Source organism: Apteryx rowi, unplaced genomic scaffold (assembly GCF_003343035.1).
Source record: "Apteryx rowi isolate R43461 unplaced genomic scaffold, aptRow1 scaffold_12, whole genome shotgun sequence".
Classification (NCBI taxonomy): Eukaryota; Metazoa; Chordata; class Aves; order Apterygiformes; family Apterygidae; genus Apteryx; species Apteryx rowi.
Window position 1 is genome coordinate 815500 of NW_020447419.1, and position 14445 is coordinate 829944.

At 51.5% G+C, this 14445-nt stretch overlaps 1 protein-coding gene across 2 annotated transcripts in view; it reads left to right on the forward strand.

Moving 5' to 3' along the window:
* The first annotated feature begins 357 nt into the window (after positions 1–357).
* Positions 358–14445, forward strand: part of COPS8 (COP9 signalosome subunit 8) — a 28204-nt gene continuing 14116 nt past the window's right edge. For both annotated transcript variants that reach the window (XM_026087832.1, XM_026087851.1), the window contains exon 1: positions 358–375. The gene's annotated coding sequence lies outside the window, so the exon portion shown is untranslated. The remainder of the gene's footprint in view (positions 376–14445) is intronic.

Genomic DNA, 14445 nt, shown 5'->3' on the forward strand with positions numbered 1-14445 from the left:
GATCAGACCTGAGTATCAGGCACCTGGGTTTGGCCCAATTAAGAACTAGTTTTGCATTTTTTATGTTCAAAACCAACTCCTACCTAAGGTCATAGGAGAAATTCCAGCACATTTAAACTTGCATTCCATTGGCACGGGGCAGGAAAATATTCCTGCTGATTTGGGGGCTGCTACAGCCCTATTAAATGTAATACCTGAWATCTTTGTAACCTTTGAGGTGTTTATTAGAGCTGGGGAATTCGTGCTCAACTCATCCATCCTTTGGGTATAAATTACTGATTTTTGTACGCTCGGAAGCTAAACTTCCCTTGACTGGTGCATTGCTTACTGCCTAGATATCCCAGGTGATGGGTACGTCCGGGCAAGCGGCGGCGGGTAAATCTTGGTGGCCCGGTGCCTGCCGGTGAAGCACAGACCCGGAGACGCCAGCGCTGCTGCGAACGCGCCGCAGCTGAATACGGCATTTGTCGGACGCAAGGTTAGGGCTGCATCTGCTCATTGGAAACAGATTTAAGGAGCAGGCGTAGGATGCACGGAGGTAGCAGGAATATCAAATCTGTTTGCTTAGGGAAGGGTCATTTTCCATAACACCTGCTTGTTATTGTCTTCTGCTCAGCATGGAGTCCTTTTACAGCCACGCATTTGGGGAGCTTGGCGGGGCTGCCAAAAAAAACAGAGGGAATCACTCTTTTATGAGCCATCCCTTCCTCCCTTTTATGTTGTTAGGAATTTCCCCGTGTGTATCTGTTTCACAAATTCCTTTTAATTATGTTCCATCCAAGCGCGAGTAATCCATCCCAGTTTGGCTTCTGTAATACTAGCAAACGGAGCTCTTGATCTCCTCTTCGTTCTCTCTCTCTTTTTCTCTCTCTTTTTTTTTTTTTTAGGGTTTCCAATACATCAGCCCAATGGCCTGCAGAAGAAAAATGRTCTCGGGAGAGAAACAATTATCACCGCTGCCCGTTCTGGCTGGAAGAAAATGTTTTCCTTGAATTCCACTTAGCTGTGGATTTTCGATCAGGAAGCAGCACGGCATCTGCTGAACGCACGTGTGAAAGCTTGGGCGTAGCGTTAGTGTAGGCGGCCAACACCCATCCTAGGTCAAAGAGTGTCCTCACAGGTCAGGCGACAGAGCCGTAGGTCTACGGGTGTGATGAAAGGGTTGATACAGCAGCGGGTTAAAAGTGCAGCGTCGGCCTCCCAGCGCTGCGCTGCTGCTGTGTCTGAGATTGCGGCGAGCCCATGGTCGAGGGACACGAGGGCTGGCTGAACGCTTTCCAAGGGAATGATTTTTCCCCCGCCCCGTGGTAAACTCCCCTTTGTCAAAATGAAAACTTTCCAGGAGAGAAATCGGCTTACAAAGATTTTTGGTTGTTTTTTTGTGTGTGTGTGTGTTTGTTTCCAAATGTCTTTTTAATGAGGTTGCACAGCCATATCAGATTTTGTAAAAGTCAAAATGAGAACAAGATGTCTCCATTCCACCRTTAGAAAGAGGGCTGGAAAGGAAGACAGGAGATCCTACAGTCCTTTCCCCTGCCCCTAAGAGGGATCACATATTTTCAAGATACGGGTTAAATGCCAAGAAATGTTGACATGCTTTTTTTTTTTTTCTTTGCTTTCGTTCGCTTCACCGAAGTGTACTCTCCCTTTTCACGTCGCCTTGCTACTGCACGTTAAAGGTAGCAGCRCCGTCTGTTCCCCCTAGATTTTGGCTGCTGCCTTTAACGTGCAGTAGCAAGGCAACCTAAGGCTGGTTTGTCTTTCTAAGTAGGGTTTTACCAGTGGAGCTAGGAAGTAATTTATAGCAATGCTAAAGAAAATCCCTTCTATCTACTAGCTGATAGTGTTTATACCAAACCCATGCTGCTGCTGCTCTTGCATCCAGCCAGAAATGGTAATTTAAGGAAATCCAGACATTTTGCGAGAATGTATCAGTTTCATCTACATTTTTGACAGGAAATTATGGAAACATTTCCATTCCATATAGTTAAAATGTTTCATTTGGGCCATTGCTTTAACTGTTTTCATACATAACTATAGCATACGGAGAAGTTGAGGTTTAGATCTCTATCTGATATTTTTTAGTATAAAAGTCAAAACAAACAAAGCATTTCAGCTTCATTGGTATTTTCTCTCTTTTGTATTCAGGAAAAATGCCATATATTTACGTGTTTGTTTCCCTCAGAAGAAATACTTTTAATTTGCAAATGCATCTGTGAGAACTCTTTCCTAGCTTTAGCGTTCAACAGTGTCAAGGAAATCTGAGTCATTCGCCTGCTTTGATTTGTAAAGGATAAATGGGCTTCTCAGTCCCTTGGGCTGTTTTGAAATGCCAGCCAGGGGCCTCTATTAATAATCCAGCTACCTTGTGCGTGGCACTTTCTTATTCCCATCTTACAGATGGGAAAACAGCGTGGTAGTGATTCTCCAAGGTCACCCAACGGTGCAGTCAYGGCCAGAGCCCAGTCCTTCTTCTGCCCACCGATCTGCTGCTTGAACAGCCTAAAAATGCATCATCCTCTTGCACAACAGCTTTTCTATTAATGCTTCCCAGAAAACTAGGGATTTTCCCATGGAAGTTGCCGTGGGAAACCTTCACCTTCCCAGCTAGAAGTGACTTTGTTGGGAAATTTTGCTTTTCCTGTAGGAAAGGGTGAAAGCGTGGGGAAGGGGGTGTTACCTTCCAGTTCTCTTCYTTCCCCTCCGTTTCCCAGTTAAAGAAGGAATTAGAGGCCCTGGGGGGGGGGGAGTTCCTGCGTCCCAGCACACATTTCTCACTTGTAGTCTTTGCTTTTAGTAAGTGATGCCCTGAGACACGGCCTGTGCGAGCGCCGCTGGACCACGTTCCTGCTGGCAGTTTAGCTGCAGTGATTCAACAGGCAGGGAAGAGCGCTCTGCCTGGTAATAGATGCTTTCTGCAAAAATATGAGCCAAGACTACAAGCCTTATTTGAACACTGGCAGCACTGACTAATGCTAGCTGGGCCAAGCTACTGCTAGTAAAATCTTTAAGCTACACCCCATTACCACGTGTTATTGCAAAAACCGTGGCATGTCCTGCAGAACATCATGGTTTTGAGAATTACACAAAATCCTGTGAAGTCATGCTTTTAAACTCCCCTGCCTGTGAAGCCTGGTGCATTAGTCTTCACAGATCCAACCCTCTAGGGCTCAGAGGGATAAATAAGAAATATCATTGATATGCTTGAGAAATACAAAGAGCCCCAAAGCCCTTTCTGAGCCATCCAGCACCATCAGGAGATTCATGTCTAATGTCTCGGTGCCGGCTGTTGGAAGATGCAAGTACTCAGCCCTATCGGCAACATGGCAGGAAGCACCTGTTGCAAACCCTGATGACTCAAAATACCCGTGCGTAAGTGTGACATTGGCGCAGACTTAGGTCTTGCCCTCCCGAGGTGCTGAGCTCAAGAAAGCTGAGGGAGGCAGGAAGGACTTGACTCATAGGGAGGATGGGAGAGAGGGGACTCGGGGGGATTTCTGTTATTGCTTTTTTGAGCAGCTGCTCTTGGAAAGCTGCTTTGGGTGTGCTGCATGGAAGGAACAGCTGGGATGTCAAATAGGAGCAGCCTGTTACTGGTCAGCCCCTCTTGTGGCTTTATGTTTGATCACATTAACCCAACATGAGGATGGTGCCAGCTCACAGCCTCTCTGCAGAAATTGCATGTTGCCACTGCAAAGACAAGGGGCCAGGTGAGCTGCATGGGAAGGAGAGACATCAAGGGAAAAGGTAGAAGCTGCAGAGAGAGCCAAAGGGCAAGTCTGGCTTTCCAGAGCTCTAGGAGAGGCTCCTGGCTGTTGAATTATGATTTATTTAAGGAAGAAATGGTGTACTCCCAAGGCATGCATTTTGCAGTGACAGTAGATGCAGCAAATCCAGTGGGTCTGGGACACTGGTTTGACCATGTCCTTTGCGCATGATGTGTCTCTCTCTGATCCCACAACCAGGAACATCCTGGCTTCCCTCTCGGCGGCCGCAAAAAGGGCTCCTATTTCATGGAGCAGAAAGTAGCATCGAAAGCACCAAAAAGGCAGGTGAGCGTGCTTGAGAATAAGCTTGCAGAACAAGCCTTTGGAAGACCGGCTGTAGTTTTTGCTGTACTCACACGCCCCACTACTGAAACTCTGGCGTGAGCAGGGCTCTTTGACTCCACAAACGTTATTATACCAGCAAGGAAAGAGGCAATTTCAGAGGTGGGTGCATCTTCCCCAGGTGCTCTGCATGGAGGCAGGGCTGGGCAGCCCCAGTTAGGCAGCCTCAGCTGCTGCCTATACAAGCCCTGGCTGGGCCTGGAGCAGCTAGTTGGGTGCTGGAGCTTAGGGCAGTAATTTTCTGCTGGATTTTTCTCCTGTCTGCTTTATGAAAAATGCTAGGTGGGATTCTGGTCTGAGCTGGGACTTGAGCAGGTGAGGGTCCTTTTCCACTGGCAGAGCTCTAGGGACCTCACAACAAATACCTAGGGTGGTGGGACTCCTAGGGGGTGGTTAGGGGTTATTTAATGAATTAACTACTTCTTAGTAGTGCTGAGCAGGAAGCCCATGCTATGGGCTAGTAGCTAGTGAGGTTTCTTCTGTTCTGGATGAAAAAAGCTTTCTCTCAATGCAAACTTCTCTCTGATGACTTCTTCAGCAAGTGCTGTTAATGGAGCAGGCTTCTCTAGGGAACATGCAGGGCTTCGGTCTGTCACATTAGGGAAATACATTAAAAGGAACAGTAAGCCCTCACGAGCACTTTTTCTTGAAGTTTTAGAGGATTAAACCTGAGTGACTGATAGGTTAGGTGTTGACTTGATCTTAGTTTCGCAGAGGAAGGTCTGGAAATAATTGTTGATTAAGGAAGGCCTGTTACCTTACATTGGTGCTGGACACCCAGGGATGCTCTGTGGATTATGGATCAGTCCTGTTTTCTTCACCAGAAATCTCTTAGGGTCTCTTTTCTCCCTTTTGCTGGTAGCTAGCCCAGGCTGATCATATGAGTAGAGTCCTGGAGTGGAATGCTTATTCCAGGGTAAGAATAGCTCTTGCCTCTAAACTCCTCCAAACTGAGATAAACCACATGAGAAAAGGTGTTTGTGTACCAAGATAAAAGTCTCCGTATGGGAAATTATACCAATATGTCCAGAAGACCAGGAATTTGCATCCTAGATCCACAGAACTAACCCATAGAGTCAGATATATAACGCGGAGATCGCATCCTATGCACTGTGTTGTACATTGAATGAGGCCATCTGTATTCAAAGAACAGCATCTTCTGGCTCCTCTTCCTATTCCTGCTGGCTCATATCTTTTTAAATCACAATAATTTCCTACCGGCAGCCTGTGGTCCTAATGGGCCAATATATGATTCCTGCAGCATTTCTGTCACCTGATCTAGATAGTCTTCTCAAGGCTGTGGGGCTGGTTAAATATAATAAAATGGTCTCGGTCTCAGTGATCCATAAGTCCGTGGGTTTTGGCTCAAATTCCTGGGGCGTACTATGTCTCTCTTAATGCCCAAGCACTCCATGTAAACCATATAGCTCTGCAGGGCTATGGAAACGTATCATGGGAAATGCAGTCTAGGAGAAACCCATGAAGAATAACAGCTCACCTACAGCATCACAGCAGAAAACTTGCAGAGCCTGCTTAATGCTGAACTGGCAAAATGTAACGTTTCCGTTCAACTTCACAAACTGAAGGGCTTTCCTCCTAAGGGAACTGAGCTGAAATTAAATATTGTTTAGCTTGTGTATTTTTGTTGTTGTTGTTTTCTCCCGAAGGAGAACTGGAACTCTCCAAAACAGTTTCCTGCAGAAAATTCCAAGTTTGCAGAAATTGTATTTGCCTACCCGAAGGAGCTGTATTGGTGGAGACCTGGCCAGCTCTGAAGCTCAGTTATTTAGGGGCAAGTTTGTGTAGAGATGTCAGCAATGTAGCCAGCTATTAGCGAAGTTAGCTGCAGAATTTAATCTTTTGCATAGTTCTCTTTCATAGCAGCAGAGCCCTTGACAGACTTTATGGTTATTTGTGTTTTAGAAAAGTCTCTGCACTTGGTTCAGGGAAACCTGCATTTTTCCCATATGGCCAAGGAATGATTTCCTTAATGCAATAGTCTCTCCATCTGATAATTACCTTAAAATAATATGTCAGGGTGTCGGAGACCATGCAGCAAAGGCATGACGAAGCCTGTTTAAACAGCAGATCCTGTATCCTCCTCTTACGGGCCGTCTCCTCTGAAAGCCGTTGTTCTCCACCCCTCTCCCCAAATTCCTCAGTGGCGACCTTACTGCAGCTATTTTCGTGCCTGTAAATTAACTTGTCCGTGTAAGGCGATGCCGTTAATTATGTCACGTGAAGACAAATTTACAATGTGGAACAACGATAAAAAATATTCCTACTTGGGATGATGTGAAATCTCCGCTCGACGCTCGCTCTGTAAATCATGGCGAGCTCCACGCACTGGTCCTGACGGGCCGTTCCCAACCACTGCGAAACTTTGCAGCCAGCAGCTATCAGTGCTGATGGGCCAAAAGAAGTGAGCGTGCAGGCACTGCAAGTCGGGGCTTGAAAACCGACCTACATCACTCCGAGTGGTTTAAAAAGTCCCTGCTAATGGTTGCCCAAGTTTTGACCAACCTGATTTTCTGTGCTGGTGGCATGATAGTTTCTGGTGGGAAAATAAGATCTGTCTTAAGTATCTGAAAACTAGTTATTTGGGATGAAATTAGTTCAAGATGGGTTGTTGGCTAGGGATAAATCACTGAGTTTGCTGCACAGTGGTCTCCAGCGTGCTGTCTGTGTCCCTCTGCTCCTCCAGGCGTTCATCTGCATTTACTCATCCCTCGTCTGGAGAGGGCCAGGACAAGAAGGGCCTCTTCGTGGCATACCATGGCATGTGTCTGCTGGAGCGTAGCCCRGCCAGCATCGTGGGTCCTTCCAGGCCCTGGGGGACAGAGACGTCTCTTTTTGGAAGTGAGCTAGAAGGCTCAAAGGGGAAATGGGAGGCGCGTGGTGATGCTGGCATTTGCTAAACAGAGCCAGCAGCTATAGTCAGGCCTGTAATTTTCTGAAGATCAAAGACCCAGTTGAAAGCAGCTATTTAACACCAAACCAGGGTGTTTCACTATGCGTTTCCTGTACCAGCCTCACTTCTTTCCAAAGAAAAGACGGACTGACCTGACATATCTCTGAGGGCATCACCGGAGCTGGGCTGGGCTAGATGAGTGCCTCTCCCAGCTGATGACTTCCCACCCGCTGTTCCTCCCACTGTTGACCTTTGCCGTTCAGCTGGAAGAAAAGCCAGAGAAAAGTTTCCAGCCGTAACCAGCTGCCAGGCCGGAGCACTGAGGCAAGGCAGTCCTTGGGACGTTAGCCAGACACCAGAGCTGCGGGGGAATCCAGATAGTACCGCCACAGGGCTGCTGTCACCAGAAGGAAGGAAGTCCAACTTCAGCTGTCCAGGAGCTTCTTACATTTAACAGATGCTTCCAGCGTGTGCCCGCACAGAGAAACTCAGGAACATCTTCAGCGCTTTCCTAAATATCCTTCGTAGTGAACACCTCCCTAGTAAGCAGGCGGTCTGGGTTGGATGCCAGGGCAGCTGTTAAAGAAAACCTGCAATTCATGAATGAGCTGTTTAAACAAGGAGTAAGTGAAATGCCCTCCCTGGCGTACCGGGTGCCGCCAACCTTCGAGTCATTTCCGAGGCTGCCGCTGTGTAAATCCGCGGGGCAAACATCTTTGCAACACGTTCCCTCCCTCTGCTCGCTGTTGCCTTGGTCCCTGCTTGGTGCCCCAGAGTCCGGAGGTGCAGCGAGCACCTCCGTTTCCCTTCGGGGCCAGGCTCAGGCTTGACCAGCTAACCCATCTGTGCAGATTTTCCATGTCAAGTAAGCAAAAATTTATGGTGGCTTGTCTTGGCTGTATTCACTGCAGTCCTTCAATGTTCTTCTCCAAATGAGAAGGCTGCATCTGTTGACTTTGAACATGAGAATTTCCTTGCTCTTTCCAGATGACCAGTAAAATGTGGGTCTGTAAGGTGCTGCTGGTTTTCCACTCGTCCTGGAGAGCACTAAGCCCTCGCAGCAGAGCAGGGTGAGGTTTCACAGCAACGGGGCAGCGGGGATAGACCACCACTTTCAGGCTTAGCTTCATGGTCAGAGGAGCCCAAAGGACTTGGCCGGATGCAGAGATTGCTTCCGGACCCATTTCGCAGGGCACCAGGCTCTGCGTGGGATCAAGAGGAAACCTCCTTTGGCACAAATCCCTGATAGATATGTTCAAACACTCCTGATTCAGGCACGTTTCGGGCAGATATTATAACCTCCTTTTGCCTGCTCTCATCCTTCTGCTCCATACTTTACCCTGCCCCTCTTCTCCCTGTATCAGACACTCTCTTTTCCTCCCTTAAATGAGATGCAGGGTCAAACGAAAGAGGGTTTCACTTTATGTTGATGGTTTTGTTCCTTGCCTCCCAGACCCTGCTGGGGGCCAGATAACCACTTTTAGGCCAAATACCTTTGGACACCTTGTCCCGGCACCCAGGCTCCCATCTCGTGCTCCCCTGCTCACTGCTGTCTTCTCCACCGTGGCCGTAGTCATGCCCATGACCACCCCATCTCACCAGTTTGCCAGTGCCTTGGCCTCCTCTGCGTTACCATCTCCATTCCTGCACTCGCTCGTGTGCCCGATGAGATGGCCCCCGTTAAAATTACCTGTGGAATAATGTTTGGGGCTTTTTTTTTTTTTTGGTGACCCTGCATATGGAAGGCAGCTGTCAATTAACAGCTGAAAAAATAGCCTGGAGTGCTAATGAGAGAAAATCTAATAGAGACCTCTTCCAAATTGTTTCCATCCATTTTTTCAGGAGGTTTAATTGGTGTCATATTAGAAGGATGCCAGAAGGGAAACGCGGGGGAAAAGCCATGTTTGGAGGTAGATTCCTCTCTGCCAGCGCTGAGGCAGCCTTCCCTGCATTTCATTTAAAGGAGTTTTGCAAGTCTTTTCCAAAGTCGTGCTTAGCCTGCCCGTTTAGCCGTTCACCCCGCAGCGAGCACAGGACCGGGGGCGCTGGATTTGGTACCCAGCTCCACCACCGTATCAAAGGCTGGGGATGGACAGTGTCTGCCGCCCGCGGTTCCCGCRCCCGACAGCCCCGCGCAGCTGCAGAGGGACAGCAACGTACGGCCCGCTTCCACCACTGCTGAAATGCAAGCGCTTAGGGGGAAAAAACAGCGGTAAATCTGCCATCTAGATAACAAACAAGAACTTCAGGTGGGCCCTGGCCCTGCTGAGACCCGCTGGGTTCTCCCGCGCGCTTTGCTTGGGCCGTGATCGTTGCACATTAGTTACGGAGGATTTTGTCTCCCTGCATGGCCACCTTAAATCGGAGTGGGGAACAGCTGTTCTTTAATGAATCCTTTCTGTTAGCTTGATTGTGACTTTTTTTTTCCTTTTTTTGGAAGGAATGTGCTTAAAAGGGGAATACTATCTACTAAAACAGGTAGCAAGGGTAAAATGCTTAGACTTTCTAAATTCTTACTAAAGAAGAGGTTCGTAAATTATTGTCTTGGGAAAAGATGTCCCAGTCGGTGCTGGAGCCCTGCTGAATTCGGCAGCGCGGAGAGGAGGCAGCGGGAAAACAAGGCAATGAAATACGGAGAGGGCAAACAGAACCATCAACCAAAGTGATTTGTGAAACCATTACGTAGAGGCAGAGCGACTTACCTTTAGTCCCTGCATGTATTTACATGTATCCAGCTGTCCAGTTCTGGCAGGGGGTATATTTACCTGAGGGGGTTTTTCCAACGTCCCCTGTTTGAAATCAGCAGTGAGCGGATGCCAGGTCTTTCAAGCCCCGCTTGCCGCTGCTTTGTTTGCAGCTGGATTGGCATTTTTTATACGCGGTAAGAGTAGTGCAGACGGCCGAAGCTGTGTTATGTCATCCACTATTCATTTTCTTCGCTCTCAAAAGCTTGCGGCTCTGTAAATATTGTTAGCTATCTGCTGGTCCGTCTGCAGAGGCAGCCCAGCTCAAAGGTATCCGTCATCTGAGGATCTGCTTCTGCATTGTCGGCCCTCGGACGGCTGTTTGCTTCCAAATCCGAGCGGATTTGGGATTTTGATCGCGCTTTAATGTGGTTAATAGAAAACCTCCAAGGCCGTGGAGGGCAGGAGAACGCATGCACTTCAGGGTACTTGAGAAATAAGGATTAAGGGCCAGGGGGAGCTTGTGAAGATGAGGCTTTGTAGTTGCTCCTGGTGTCACCCTGGGGTAGGCTCTAGTACCGCTCCGGGAGGTGCTTGACTCAACGGGTAGGCTGATTAAACCACAAAAATTACAGGATTATTAGAGAAGGCGTCTGCCTAGCCTGCTGGGCCGATACCTGCTCTTTCCTACTCATCTTTTGCCCAATTAAAAAGGTGCCCAAGGCTTTGTACAAACAACCTGGAGGAGAGGAGGAGGAAAGCGAGTTTCCCTCTGGGTGAGGGGAGCGCCAGCGTTACCCGCGGGGTTTACCAATATATTCCATTAATGAACTCTCGATTCGAAAGACTCTTTGAAAGGTTGGGCAAAGGGTGAGCATGAGCAATGCTTCCCAAGGTGGCCGCTAAAAATGAGTTAAAAAAACGACTTTCAGGGCTCGTAGCGGCAGCCGCAAGCCCATGCGTCGCTGAGACCCCGCTACGAGGAGCTTCCTGCTGCCTCCAGCAGAGGAGGAAGCATCCAGCAAACAAATGAGTCTCCCTGCTGGTGTAACGAGTGCAACGCCTCCGCGAGGCCTCAGCCCACCTCCAGCAACGGCAGGAAAAAGGACTTAGCAGGGCAGAGACGCCCAGCTACAGCTCCTCGTGGTGTTTTCCGCTCTCTGGGCAGCGTGGCATGGACGGTGATGACACCCCATGAGCTGAGCGTGTGTGTTGCTTGGGCGCACAGGGTGTAAAGCATTCAGCTAGGAGGGAAAAGGGACGGGAAGGGAGGGGACAGCGTTTCCCGATGCGCCAGAGCTCGCTGCAATCGGCTGACGGTAAGAAAAGCCCGAGGTACGATTTTAATCCGCTGGCCTGCGTACGCCGGCGCCGGGGCTTGAAATCCCACCCGGGACGCTTGCTGCAAGGAATTTCCCAGGCAGCGCCCGTGGTGCCGCCGAGCCCGCGAGCTGCCGCTCTTTCCCCGGGAGACGGGGCGGAGGCCAAACCGTGGGCACGGCAAGGGATCGCTGCTCGGAGGCACCGAGCTGCCGGTGCAGGTGTCCGGGCCGTGGGGACGTGCAGCGAGCCGCGGTCCCAGCCAGCAGGGCGAAGGGGCCGCGTGGCTTTTTGAGTGTCAGTTTAAAAGAAAAAGCAGCTTTTTTCCCCGGCGGCGCTGGGCTGCATTTGGCCAGCGCGGCCTGAGCGAGGGCCGATGCACCAAGCGTGCCTTTAATTACCTTGGGACAGTAGCTGCTTAGCAAAACAAACTTTCCCCAGCTGCACCCGCCTGGACAGAAGCCCGTTCAGCTGCTTCCCGCGCTGGCCTCTCTCTCTGGACCGGGCCTGGCGAATCCGGGCCAGGTCAGGAGGAACCGCGGGCGACCCCGCCGCAGGGAACACGGAACGCCGGGTCGCGCGCGCGGGGAGAGCGCGGAGCGCCTGGGGCCGCCGTGGGGAAGGTCGCCGCGCGCGATTGCTCCCTAGCGCGCCCGCCCCGGCCCCAGCCCGCGGGACGGCGCGGCGATGGAGGAGCGAGGAGGGCTGCTCAGCGCAGCCRGGGGTCACGCTCTGGAGCCCTGGACATCTGGCCTGAAGGCATATCTTCACCTTCGCAGTTYGCCGGCTGCCGTCAGCTGCGCTCGCTATGGGAGCGCGAGCTCCGTAGCCAGGGAAGAAGGGAAGGAACGGAGGAGAAAATCACAGGAGACCCTCATCCGTGGACCCCGTGCTCTCCAGGAATATTGTAAGTGCCTTTGCCTTCTCCTCTGCCCTGTCTAGAGTCTCTTTCTGGTGTCCGGACCCTGATGACTTTTAGTGCAGGTGTGAAAACCAGAGCAGAGGGTTTTCTGCTTCCCTGGCCAAGGAAAGCACGCGAGAGTGTTTCTGCGTGTGTCGGGTGCGTACGTCCTGGCTGAAGCTCTTGCCTCCRTGGAAATGAAGCTGCAGCGTGGTGGCTGGTCGCTGTCAAGAGGAAGCCCTTTTTTCCCCGGCTTTGTGGAATGCCGAGTGCTTGGCCTTCGGCACGCGCGAGGCCGGAGGACCTGGAGCGCTTCTGCAGTCCAGCCCTCCTGCGGTACTGGACTGAGTTTACCTAGACCATCTGCGAGGTCGCGAACCCCCAACGCTGATGAAGACGCCTGCGTGCAGGCGCGGCGGGACAGCCTGGGACGGAGCGGTCCGAGCGCCAAGCCGGCCATCTGTTTTATTAAACGTCACGCGGGCTCTCTGTTTTCAAAAGGGACCAGAGCAAAACAAAGCCCTGCAAGATACAGTTTGCAAAACCCTCCAGTGTCGCTTCCTTCRCTGCAGTTTGCTAGATCGCTGGGGCGGGAAGGTAGATCCGGGCGGAAAGTCGGCTCTCCCCAACCCTCGGAGAGCCAAGCTCGACCACGCTGAATGCAGCTCCGTTTGCGGTCTTCCAGCACTGCTGGGTGAAGGCGATCCGTGGATGAGAAGGGAAATCCTCAAAGCAGCCACCCAGCGGACGCGGGGCTGGGTGAGCTGCYGTCCTGACCGGTCTCAGGTCCCATCAGAGCACCCACGGGGCTGCTGGCTCGTCCCCCGCTTGCCACCACGGCTGAGCCCCCGTGTGCAGGTTCGGAGGGGCAAAGCTCGCCCCATAACAGGTCTTCTCCTGAAATGTCAGAGGAGGATTTTTTTTGCCCGGCTCTTTTTCTGAYGGGCTTTTTGCCGTCTGCGAGATCTTCCGCTGCCTTCCGAGCTGGTTCTCTGAAGAGGGCTGCTCAGTATCAGCCGCAGGCAGTTTAAGAGGCGATACGGAGAAGACTGTAAAAAGGCCTCCCAGTGGCTTCAGCCCGCGGCAGAAAATATGACGTGTTGGAGAGACGCCTGAGCTGGTTTTCCTGCGAGCGGAGCAGGACTCGGTGGGAGACGGCGCCCGGGAATGGCACAAGGTGTTAATCCCCCCGGCCGGCCTCGAGGCTGCCTCCTCCGCGGCTCCCGCCCGGGGACATTAGTTAAAGACATCAACTGAGCACCCTCCTGCCGGTGCTTCTCCACCTGTCTGCCCTCGACAGCTCAGATTTTTCAAGCCGCGGGAAGGGTGCGGAGAGCARCGGGGCCGGGCTTGAGGACGGCGGCCCGAGGAAGCCGCAGGTGGGACGAAGCTTGGTCCGAGAGCGCTCGGCGCTGGTTTATGCGGGGCGCTCGCGCCACGGCGAGACCCAGCGCCCCGCGCGTCCCCCCTCGGCGCTCAGCGAAGGGGCGGCTATAGCCTTAGCGGTGACAACTCTAAACACGTTAAGCGGAGGGGGAAAAACAGCCGAGCCCTTCAAGGCTGATGTCGGCGAAGCGGAAGAACAGCACGAGATTTATTCCAAGAAAACCCCCTCCTTAAACCTGCAATTCAAAATACTCTCTGGGCCGTTGTTGCTCAATGGCAAGCCAGCATTTTCCAAGGGAAAGGGTTTTCTTGGCTTGAAAAATAGTGGTTTCAAGGGACCTCCGGGGAAGGGAGGGCTGTGGGAGACAGCTAGCTTTTTAGGGGGGTCCGAAAGGGGCAGCGATCTCTAGCCCAGCCTCCAATTTAGAAATCGCTTCGCCCCAGCTCACACAAAACAGTCTCCCGAAGGGGCCCGCAATGCTCCGCTAACCTCCCAGTGCCCGTTGTCCGCAAGGGAAGGGAGAGACCAAGTCGGAAGCCTGTTTTTAGGACAGAGCCAAGCACGAACACGAAGGCCTGGGCTCGCCTCCGCCGCGGGCAGGAAGCGGCACAACCCCGCTGACTTGTACAGCGCTGTTGGCCCCGCGGGTCAGCTGGCGAGTTCGGTGCCCCTCGAAGTCGGAGGGGCGTTAGCGCGGACCCGCGGGCGTCGGAAAATCCAGCCCGGGAAAGGTGCTGCAGCGGGACAAGGCAGCGCTTCATCCGAGCCGGCTGGAAGGCTTTCGCTGCAACGCCGCTCCCGTGCAAAAGGGATTTGCAAGCGAAAGGGCAAGGTCGTTAGAGATTTCCCCCTTTTTGGGGGTCACCAAGGCAAAAGTTGTCATCCAAAACGCATTCTTCAAAAAAAAAAACCACCCCAAAACGCTCCTTTGGGGGCTTGGAAGCGATTCGGTGTTTATTCATTCTACTAAAAATGAAACATTTTTACGGAAAAACTGCTCCTGTGGTGGAGCCTTTCCGGGCCGCGTGGGCTTTGGATTGATGACATTTTGAATGAAAATCAGCTGAAACGCTTCAGCCGTCCCGGCTTGTCGTTTCGGAGGTGGGAGCCTGAMCGATCAAAAATAGGCTCCC